The 11,468-nt window shown below is 46.8% G+C and overlaps 1 protein-coding gene across 25 annotated transcripts in view; it reads left to right on the top strand.

Annotated features, from left to right (window-relative positions):
* The first annotated feature begins 1,386 nt into the window (after positions 1–1,386).
* KLC1 (kinesin light chain 1) overlaps positions 1,387–11,468 on the top strand; it is a 58,526-nt gene continuing 48,444 nt past the window's right edge. For 9 of the 25 annotated variants that reach the window (XR_014260913.1, XR_014260914.1, XM_082451023.1 and 6 more), the window contains exon 1: positions 1,390–1,672. The gene's annotated coding sequence lies outside the window, so the exon portion shown is untranslated. Of the gene's footprint in view, positions 1,673–11,468 lie in introns of all 25 variants that reach the window. The other 16 variants (XM_082451011.1, XM_082451031.1, XM_082451030.1 and 13 more) reach the window with 3 other exon arrangements.

Here is an 11,468-nt window from a genome sequence, read left to right as displayed (position 1 = left end):
AAGCATCTCAGGTTCCTCACTTGCTGGCGTGATGAGTGAGTGGAAGGAACAGTCACTGAGCCCAGAGCTCAGCCCACTCCTCCCCTCTCCAGAGCACTTCAGTTACAGCTGCCTGCCATGCCCAGCCCCAGGGTGGTTGCTGGGGAGCAGGTGACATCCAAGCTGCAGTGCGGCCCAGTCACTAAGGGAATGTGGAGGGGTTGTTTGACTCTGATTAACTGTCTCTCTCTCTCTCTCTCTGCCCAGTAATTGCTGTGTCACCAAGGATCTTCCCCACTTTTAGCTCAACTTTGCATTTACAAATGAAAGCAAAGTAACTGGACCACCCTCTGAAAATCTAGGAGCATTTATTTCCCAGGTGACTGGGTCATCGCAGGGTTAAAACGGCTGCTGGTGCTGGGGTGGTAGCATCTGAAAAACACAGCAGTTTAAAAGCAAGTGTGGGGGGGAATGGCACAGGAACCCCTCCTGGTTAGTAATGCCACTTGGGGCATCTGCAGACACCTGGGGGGGGTGGGTCTCCCAAGCTGGTGGCAGGCGAAGAAAGCTGAGCCTTGCCCACTGAATCAGCAGGCATCCTCGCAGCTGGCTGCTGAGTCAGGCCTGCAGAGCCCCGATGCAGCAGGATGGGGCCCAGGAGCATTCTCTGACCTGGAAGTACTGCCCTTTGGGTTGGGCTGGAGGTCGTGGCACTGCGCCCAGGGGTGTGCCCTGGTGATGGCTGCCTGTGGGTGGGGTGGGGGGGCGACAGCACCTCTGCTCTTGCCAGGCAGTAGAGGTTAAGCATCCCACCCCGCTTATGAGCCTGAGGTGCGGTTCCTGCGAGGCCTTTGTGGCTGAAGGGAGGGCTTGCAAAGTGCCCTTGGACTCTGATCCTTGAAGATCCGATGGCCCAGGGGCGAGGGAACGAGATAGGCAAGGCGTGGGGACTGGGGGGTCAGGGTCTCGACCGAAAACTCCAGATTGTCCTGGAGAAAGGCCTCCTGGCTTAGGCTAGCGCCTCAGGAGCCTTTCCTTTGGAGGGGCTGGTGAAAGCCCCCCTAGTGGGTTCTGGAAAGATTTAAACGAGCACATAAATATTATGTGAATAAATATTATTCCTGATACATGAGAGCACGAGACGGCCGCGCCCGGGAGGGAAGGGCCCGGACGCGGTGCTGACCGGCAGCGCTGGGCCAGCGCCCTCCTCAGGCCACCTTCTGGCCCTGCCCGCGCGGGGCCGCCCACGGAGGGCCCCCCCACACCGCCCCCCGCCCCCAGTGTGGCCCGCAGCCTGGGACCGCGTCTGGCTCCAGGTGGCCCGCTCCGCCGGGCCCCTGGTTCCCGGGCCGCTCCGCCCCCAGGCGGTGGGGCAGGGTGACGTCACGGTGGCGCGCGGCATTGTGGGGCGGGGACGCCGAGCCGGGGGAGGGACGCAGAGACGCCATTTTCGGCGGCCGGAGCAGTGGAGCCGGAGCCGGCGGGGCGGCGGCTGTGAGGAGGAGCCGCGGGGCACAGCGCGCGTGGGCGGCCGAGGATGCTGCGGGGCGGCCGCGCCGCCGCCCCTCGCTTGTGACCGCGGCGCCGCACCTGAGGCGGCCGAGGCGACAGCCCCGGCGGTCCCGCTCGGCGCACGCGCCCGCGGCCTCCCGGTGCTGACAGCGCGAGCGCGCGGCCCCGCGGGAGCAGCACGGTGAGTCGGCGGCGGGCCCGGGTCCTCCGGCCGCACCCGTGTCACTTCCCGCCCCTGGCCCCTCCCGGCCCCTCTCCGGCCCTCGGGCTTCCAGCAGGTCCGTCCCCTTTTTCCCCCGGTCCCGGCCGCCGCCCAGGACGCCGGCCCATTCCCGTCACGGCCCCTTCAGGTTCGGGTCCCCTCAGCGTGCCCATCTGGCTCCGGCCCCTCCCGGCCCCCCGCCCGACCCCGCGTCGCAGGCTCGGCCCTGCTCCGGGCGGGGGCGGTCGCCCTGGGAACAGCTGTGGCCCCGGGAGCCGCGCGGCGGGGGACGGGAGGGAGGACGCGGCGCGCGGGGAGGGGGCGGCCGGCCCGGCTCGCTTTGTCCGAGTCCTTCCCCTTCCTTCCGGCCCCCGCCCTTTCCCGCGGCACCGCCCAGGGCGGGCGCGCCTGTCACGCTCGCGGGCGATCGGCGGGTCGGAAGCGTGCGGGCTCCTTCCCGAGAGTCCGGCTGGACCACGCCTGCCCCGCGGCCCCTTTCTTCTAGCGGCGAGACCCGAAACGCCTCATCCCCAGTGTTCGCTTAGGCTGGAGTTGCTCCCACTAAACTTGTAGCATTCCGGTCCTGGAATACCTACTCGGTTGTCAAATTTGATGCACTTCTTTCCTTAAAAATTTAAAGTAAGATATTAAAAAAGTGAATGCCTGGTGAATTGAATGGTTTTATAACTTAAGGTTTGTAGATCCAGGCAATTTGGTGTTAGAGATTTTGTACTGTTGCTGCTTTTTACTGTTTTGTTAAACAGCACATTCAGAGTTTACATATTAAGCGTTTGTTAGGGAGAACTTGAAAAAATGATGTTCTTTAGAAGTGTGAGAGCAGAAAATTTGTGATACACCATTTAAACTGCTGTGTGAAGGGGCAGTTGGTTCTTTGAGCCTTTGCATTAGTTAAATGTAAAGGCTTTTTTTGTAGAGCATGACTTAGCCATTGATCAGAATCATTAGCTCAGAATACATTGTAATAGTTCAGTGAATAGTTCCATTAGAAATTGGAACAACCTCCTTAAATCTCATATTCTTATTTAGGATGACCCTCTTTTAGGGACTGGCAACAAGCCTCAGTTAAGGTGGGAAATTTGATTCATTGTTCTGTTTCCTAAGTACCTGTAAGAGTACAGTGATATAAAATACTAAAAATTTCAGATTGTGTGGGATTATATGTGGCGCGGGAGAACCCTCTCTTAAGAGCCAGTTTCTCCAAGTCATCTAAGAATGCAGCCTCATGTTGCAGTGGAGCCTGGCAGCCCTGTTGTCACTGAGGGGCGTGGAGGACCTAGGGTGGTAACCTCACGGCAGCCTTGTAGGTTCACCTAGCTTGGCAGTGTCTTCTAACAGTACTGTAGACAGTACATAATAAAGGAAGAAAGACATGCATGGGAATCGCCAGCAAGGAGGAGGGAGGAAATGCCACTGGGGAAAGGCACATAGTATCCTAAATATTGCATAGTAAGTAAAAACTCAGCTGCAGTTACTTAAATTATATATTCTTTTAAAATATTATACCTTCTTAAGCATGTTTCATAATGTTGAAAAATAGATAAGTCAATGTGTAGCTTTCCATGTAGGGCTATAAACTATTTCAAAATATAATTGTACAAAAAGAAAACTAGAAGTGGAAAAGTCAGAATTTAAATAAAGCGTAGGATTCATGTAACTTGGAAACCTAAGTGAAATATGATAATAAACCAGAACTTTATTAACAAAGAAGTGATCAGTACAAAAGTACTGATCAAAAAGCACAGGGAAGTTTTAAGTGTCAGTTTCATGGTATAGGATAAAAATGATTCGCCTCTTAAGATGTGAAAGCAAGGTCTTAAATGTCTATTGAGAACCAGCTGAATGGCAGGTGCTGTGCTGAGTAGTCGGGGATACGGGGACAGTCGCTGTCCTGGAGGAGCTCACAGTCTGGTACCACAGATTAGATGGAATGCTGTGCCCAGTGCTCTGAGGAGGTGATTCCGCCTGGGAGACTTGGAGAAAAGTGGGGGTGGGACTGGGAGTGGTGGTGTTGCAGATTGGGAATGGGTGAGAATGGAAGGATGAGATCAGGAAGGGCGATGTACAGTGTGTCTAGGGAGGACAGGGAATTCCGGAGGACGGAGCTTCTGGGTTAGGGCAGGGCAGTAGGAACAGAGGAACTGATGAATTAGAGAGGGATTGATGGGTTAGGGTGGTCCTGACTTGGGACCGAGTGGAGTGGGGGAAGGGTGGGGCTGTAGGCAGAAGGAGACTATAGGCAGTTTTCAAACCCGAGCCAGCTGCTAAAACCTACGTGGGATCATGTCACTCCTCTGCTGAAGTTCTTGCCAGTGTCCCGTAAGCACCCTACCCCATCTTTTCCCCTTGTCTTCCTACTCTTGCCCTCATTCAAGTACGCCCCGTCGCATTCCGAGTCTGCTCTTCTGGATGTCAGTGTGTCCTCACTTCCCCACACACTCCTTACTACTTCTCACTATCTGTACAGTATTATATTTTCTTTTTCTTTTTTTTTTTGGCCACATTTCGAGGATTGTGGGATTTTAGTTCCCCGACCAGGGATTGAACCTAGGCCCTCGGCAGTGAGAGCTTGGAGTCCTAACCACTGGACTGCCACGGAATTCCCTACTTATTTTCTTATATAGTTTATCTGTCTCCTCCACTTACATTCAGTCTCCACAAGGGCAGGGTGGGGATTTTTATCTGGTGTATTCAGTGTCAGTGCTTGGCACATAATGTGAAGGAATGCATCTAGAGTCACTTCCTTGTCTCTAATTTGGGTGACTCACTGGCAGGTGACACCCACCACGATGGGGAAGATGGGAGGAGGAGATGGCGAGTTTGGGTTTGGGTAGGTTAAATCCACGATGCTCGTGGGGCGGCCAAGTGGATTAGTGGTCAGTTGGAGATTCAGGTCTGGAGCTCAAGACAAGATTTAGGCTGGAGATAAAGATTTGAGAGCTTTCTGACACTTGGTAGAGATTGCGGAGTGGCCCTAAGGGTAGGAAAGCCCTGGGGCACAGGGAAGAGGAGGAGGGCAGTATCAAATGGGCTAAGAGGTAAGGAAAGATTTGGACAGAAAAGTCTATTGGATTTGGTTCTGGAGGGCTATTTGTGACCTTTTAAACTTTTCCTGAGAATATTGCTTTCCAAGACTGGAGGGCTAATTCAGAGATGACCTGCATTTTTTTCTCCGAAAGTATCCTTGTGTCATTCTGCCCTGTAGCCTGCTGGTTAACATACTCTTAGATCAATAATGAATTATGTTTTTATTTTTAACTAATTTTTGGAGGCAGATGAAAGCAATCTCAGTCTGTGCTTTTAAATATGCTTGGTATGTCGTTGATACTTAATAAAGCAGATATAAGTGAATATCACTAGAACAAACAATTTAAGCTAAGTGCATGTGTAAAGTAGAAATTATTTCCTTGGTTCTAAAATATCCCAGTTACCTCAACTTTTTTTTCTTTTTTTTTTTAGAGGTTTTTTGTTTTTTTTTGATGTGGACCATTTTTAAAGTCTTTACTGAGTTTGTTACAATATTGCTTCTGTTTTTTATGTTTTGGTTTTTTGGCCACGAGGCATGTGGGATCTTAGCTCCCTGACCAGGGATCGAACACGCACCCCCTGCATTGGAAGGCGAAGTCTTAACCACTGGACCGCCAGGGAAATACCTAACTCAACTCAAACCTTAGATTGTTCCCTGAGTTCGATGGCATAATGTGGAAATTTATGCTCCAGCCTCTTTGAAGTTATTATACTACTACTGATAAAACTGATAATAGTGAATTTAGCACTGTACCAGGTAAAATTGGTACAGCAATCACCTCTATCCTGCTGTTGAGGAAATTGAGGATTAGAGAGGGCAAGTTATGTAAACCAGAGGTATACAGCTGTGAAGCCAGCCTTCTATTTCAAGGCTTTTTGCTTGTGCACTTAAAGCTTTGAACCACCTTGCTATCATGAATCACAGTAATGCTAAGCTCAGTCTTCCAGTTGCCTTCACCTGGGACGCCCTTGCCCCATTTCTTCCGTTTCATAAAGCCCAGGTGATGCAGGGTGGTCATGGTCACTCCTTGGGGTTGCTGTCTAAAGTATAGTGTTTCGGGTCACCATGTTGGTATTGTAGTACTTGTATCCTTCAGAGAAGCTGGCGCAGGCTCCGTGGTCAGTAAAAGCTGACTGAATCCTCATTCTTATGGTGAATATGGTGGTGTGTTTTCTCTTAAATTCATTTATTCTGTCTGTTTAAAAATTATTTGTATTATTGACCAAATGGGGAAAAAATATGTTAATTTCTATTCTTTTTAGATTGTGGTTTAAAAAACCCCCAAATTTACTATCTTAACCATTTTTAAGAGTGTAGTTCGGTAGTCTTAAATATATTTACATTGTTGTGCAGTAGATCTCTAGAACTTTTTCATCTTCCAAAACTAAAACTCTGTATCCATTAAATAACAACTCCCTATTTCCCCCCATCCCCTAAGCCCCTGGCAACCACCATTCTACTTCCTGTTTCTATAGATTTAACTACTTTAGATACCTCATATAACTGGAGTCATACGGTATTTGTCTTTTTGTGACTGGCTAATTTTACTTAGCATAATGTCCTCAAGATTCATCCATAATTTCTATTTTTTTTTAACTAAAACATCATTACGTTCTAAAGCTTTTTTTGTGTGACGTTTATGTTAGTTTTCTATTTACCATATAACAAATTACTGCAAATTTAGTGGTTTAAAACAGTAACATTTGTTATCTCACAGTTTCCGTGGGTGAGGGGTCCAGGCGTGGCTTGGCTGGATCCTCTGCTCAGGGCTCACGTGGCTACAGTCGTGTGTTGGGCTGTTGTTCTCTTCCAGAGCTCAGGGTGCTCTTGCAAGCTCTTGCGGTTGTGGCAGAATTCAGTTCTTTTGGTTGTAGGACTGATGTCCTGGTTTTCTTGCTGGCTGGCTGTCAGCTGAGGGCTGCCTCCCGTAGCTCCTAGAGGTGGCCTGCACTCCCCTACCAGCAATACTGACTTACTTCCATAACCATAGGTTAGTTCTATCTATTCTAGAATTTCATGCAAATGAGATTAAACAATATATGTATTTTTGCATCCATCCTCTGTAACTCAGCGTAACCATTTAAAATTCAACACCTGCGGGACTTCCCTGGTGGCGCGGTGGTTAAGAATCTGCCCGCCAATGCAGGGGACACGGGTTCGATCCCTGGTCCGGGAAGATCCCACATGCCCGTGGAGCAATTAAGCCCGTGTGCCACAGCTACTGAGCCTGTGCTCTAGAGCCCACGAACCACAACTACTGAGCCCGCATGCCACAAATACTGAAGCCTGCATGCCTAGAGCCCGTGTTCCACAACAGGAGAAGCCACTGCAATGAGAAGCCCGCGCACCGCAACGAAGAGTAGCCCCCGCTCACCGCAACTAGAGGAAGCCTGCGTGAAGCAACGAAGACCCAACGCAGCCAAAAATAATAAATAAATAAAATAAATTAAAAAAAAATCCACATACGATAGCATGTGTCAGTGATTTGTTCCTTTCTATTCCTGAGTATTGTTCTCTGGTATGGGTCTACCACAGTCTAGCCATTCTCCTTTTGTTGCGCATCTGGGGTGGGGAGCACTCATTCTTCTACAGGACTGTGTGGACATACATCTTTTTTTTTTTTTGGCCTCACCCCGAGGCATGCAGGATCTTAGTTCCCCAACCAGGGATAGAACCTGTGCCTCCTGTACCGGCCCCTGCAGTGGACGCATGGGGTCATAAACACTGGACCGCCAGGGAAGTCCCACATTTTCATTTCTTTTGCATAAATACCTAGGAGTGGAATTGTTCATAGGTTAGATGTAGGATTAACTTTTAAAGACACTGCCAGTTTTCTAAAGTGGTTGTGCATTTTACACTCCCACCAGCAGTGTGTGAGTGTTGCAGTCGCTCCATGTCCTCTTCAGCTTTTGGTGTTGTCTGCTTCATCTTAGCGACTGCAAGGCCATAGCATCTTGTGATGGGTTTAGTGAGCGTTTCCCTGATGACTAATGATGAGCACTTATTCACATAATTATTGGCCTTTTGTATACCTGCTGTTGTGAAGTGTCTGTTAAAGTCTTTTGCCCATTAAAAAAATTGTGTTGTCTTTTTGTTATTGATTGTAAGAGTTCTTTATGTATTTGGGTACATGTCTTTTGCCATATGTTGGAAATATTTTTTCCGAATCTGGGGCTTAACTGTTCTTTGGCTGTGCCTTTTAATAATTAGTAGTTTTACTAATTATTATTATTTACACCAGATCTTCATTGTGGTGTGAGGGATCTTTAGTTGCGGCATGTGGGATCTAGTTCCCTGACCAAGGATTGAACCCGGGCCCACTGCCTTGGGAGCGCAGAGTCTTAGCCACTGGACCACCAGGGACGTCCCCCTCTCTGTTTTTAAATTATTAAAAATGTGTGCTCATTAAGGAAAACTCATGATACAGAAAGATGTAAAGGTGTGAGTTGCCTCTTTCTCTTCCCATTTCCTTTCTCCTGAGAGAACTCATTTAAAAAATTTTTTAAATTTTCTTTCTTTAGGAAAGAAAATTATTTCATGTATGTGTTATTGATTAGCATTTAAATACATGAACTTAGTCTTATGGTATTATGTTAATCTGCTGACATTTTTCATTTTGAAATAAAAATGGATTTTTTTTAAACCACAGAATGAGTACTCTATATTCCTTTGCCCCAGTCACCCATAACACCCTCTTATGTATTCTCTTAGTCGCGTCTGATGAAGCTGTTTTTCCTTTTCGCTTGCTCAACCAAGGACTTGTAATAGAGACATCTGCATCATTTGGGCTCAGTCATCCTTGTTTCAGGAAAACGCATGTTCTCCCGTATTTTCATGTAGTACCCTTCCCTGTAGCTTCTCATACTTAAAATTTGTATGTGGAGAGATGGACCTGTGGTCCCACAGCAGATTAAAAGACCTCAGTGCACTCCTGGCCCTGGCCTGGAGCGCTGCTCGCGGAGAGGTAGACACTTCACCAGCTGGTGGGGGACCTGGCCTTCTTGTAAAGTTCTTTCCACAGGTGGTGTGGTTAGGTTATCATAGAGTTAGAGGATCTCTGTACGCAGAGGTGGCCCAGTGCAAAACAGAAGCACACTCAGCCTCAACTTCCTGAGCAGGGCTGTGGGGAAAAGTCCCCGGAGTTCTGACTGCCTTTATTTCTAATTCTGCAAGGGCATCTACAGTAGACTCACCCGAGAGGCAAATACAAGCTTCTGTTTTATCCAGTGGTTTATAGTTTTAGAATGGAAACAAATTCAGAATAGATACTGTAATTATGGAGTCTTTAATTTTAAAACATTTCACTTTATAGATTTTTCTGATTTTTAGGCCAGGATTTGTTCATTCAAGTTCATTCTTGTGACCCAAGTTTAGAAGAGGAAATAAAAGGATTAGATAAAGTTAGATTAGATCAGAGGAGATACCATGGTTCTAGCAGAAAATGATGCAGTCAGTAGTTTCCATTGGCAGGCTCTGGAGTTGTATCTCTCAGTTGTCTCTGTCAGTTCATAGCCCAGAGATGAAATTTCTGGTCAGGAGGTACCTGATAGAGCACATCCTCCCTCGAGTAGATTATAGTGATTCTCAGTGGGTAAGGGCAGGCCATGTAGAGCTGGATAGAATATATTTATTATTATAATACTATATTATATTTAGAAAACAAACTATTGTAATACAAACCACGAAGGGGTGTGACATTTGCATTTTTCTTCAAAATGTCATGGTTTGAACAAGATTGAGACCCTGCAGGAGACCTTTTTGGATTTTGCTCAAATGTGAACCTTAACTTTGTTATATAAACTGGGGGAGTGACACACCTCCCTGCTTACCCTCTCCTGCCCCCACCAAAACAAAAAATGAACCATCCCCTGGAAATTCTCGAATTGTATTTCCCTTTGACTCTACACTGTATAATTTTTGTTCTGAAATTTCAGAACCAAAAAGTATGTATATTTTTACTTCTAATATTACCATTGATTACCTGTTTAGTTGCAATAGGTGACGTGTATTTAGACATTTTTAAATACCTTGAGAAGGGCTTGAGATTTTTGTTTATCAAAAGGGGAGCACAGGATAAAAAGATTGAGAAATGAAGCTTTCTGTGACTCTTTGACACAGCTAAAATAGATTAGGTCCCGAAGTGGGGTTTTGTGTTTTTGTTTTCTTTGATCTGTATCATTTAATTAAAAAAAATTCTGGTTGTATTTTACTGAGATATGATTCATGTATGAAAAAATTCACAGGGTTTTGCAACCATCTGATTCCAGAACATTTTCATCACCCCAAAAAGAAATCCTGTACCTATTAGCTGTTACTCCCCATACTCCTATCCCTTTGGCAACTACTAATCTACTTTCCGTCTCCATGGACACTTCATATAAATGGAATTATGCAACACGTGGCCTTTTGTGTCTGGCTTCCTTCAGTTAGCACACGGTTAGCTATGTTGTATGATGTATCAGTATCGTTCCTTTTTATTGCCAAGTAATATTCCACTGTCTGGATATACCCCATTTTGTTTATCCATTCATTAGTTGATGGACATTTGGGTTATTCCCACATTTTTAGTATTATGATTAATGCCAAAATATTTGTGTACAAGTTTTACATTTGTCCAGCATTTTATTTTTGTCCAGCATTTTATTTTTTGGACCATTCATGTGTAAGTTTTTACATAAACATGTTTTCAGTTTTCTTGGGTATATACCCAGGAGTGGAATTGATGGCTCATTCATTTAATTTTTTAAGTTTTGACACTTGTGTCATTTTACCCACAACACACTGTCATCTTGGGTTCCAGGATACTGAATGTCTTAGTCCATTCAGGCTGCTGTAACAGAATGACATGAACTGGGTGGCTTGTAAACAACAGAAATTTATTTCTCGTAGTTCTGAAGGCTGGGAAGTCCAAGGTCATGGTGACAGGAGATTCAGTGTCTGGTGAGAGCCTGCTTTTGTTTCATAGATGGTGTCTCCCTGTGTCCTCACTGGGGGAAGGGGTGAGGGAGGTCTCTGGGGTCTTTTTTATAAGAGCACTAATCCCATTCATGAGGGCTCCACCCTCATGACCTTCCCAGAAGCCCTACCTCCAGATACCATCACCTTAGGGGCTAGGTTTCAACATATGAATTTGGGGGGATACAGACATTCAGATCATAGCACTGAATATTTCCCTGAATACAACTTGGGTTGTTTTCTACAGACTCATTAGAGACTCTCTACCTGCCTCTCCTCACTCCTGCCCTCTACATCAGGACCTTCCCCGGGCCTGGTGCTCATCAGGGCTTGTGTGGAGAGATGGGCCGTGGGTCTGGCTGGCTGCCAGAGTTTCCCATTGGATCAGCTCAGATATCTCTTGGAAAAACATCTCAAATGTGATTTTCTGCTACCAATCTTTGCTAGGTAAAGACCTCCGTGTTCTTCCCTCCATCTTATTTTTCTGTGCCATACTCTGCTGTGTTTATAGGAACTTCATTTCGCACTCAAGAACTGTCAGAATAACTCACATTTCTTTCTTGGCTGTTATTCACTCTGCATACAGATCTGCTACTTTTTTTCCCCACGTTTCTTTTTTTAATTTATTTTTTTAATTGTTGGCTGTGTTGGGTCTTCGTTGTTACGCACGGGCTTTCCCTAGCTGTGGCGAGCGGGGGCTACTCTTCGTTGTGGTGTGCGGGCTTCTCATTGCGGTGGCTTCTCTTGTTGCGGAGCACAGGCTCTAGGCGCGTG

Source organism: Balaenoptera physalus (genome assembly GCF_965194825.1).
Source record: "Balaenoptera physalus genome assembly, chromosome: 2".
Taxonomy (NCBI): Eukaryota; Metazoa; Chordata; class Mammalia; order Artiodactyla; family Balaenopteridae; genus Balaenoptera; species Balaenoptera physalus.
The sequence above is the reverse complement of the archived record's forward strand: the minus strand, read 5'-3'. Positions and strand labels throughout refer to the sequence as shown.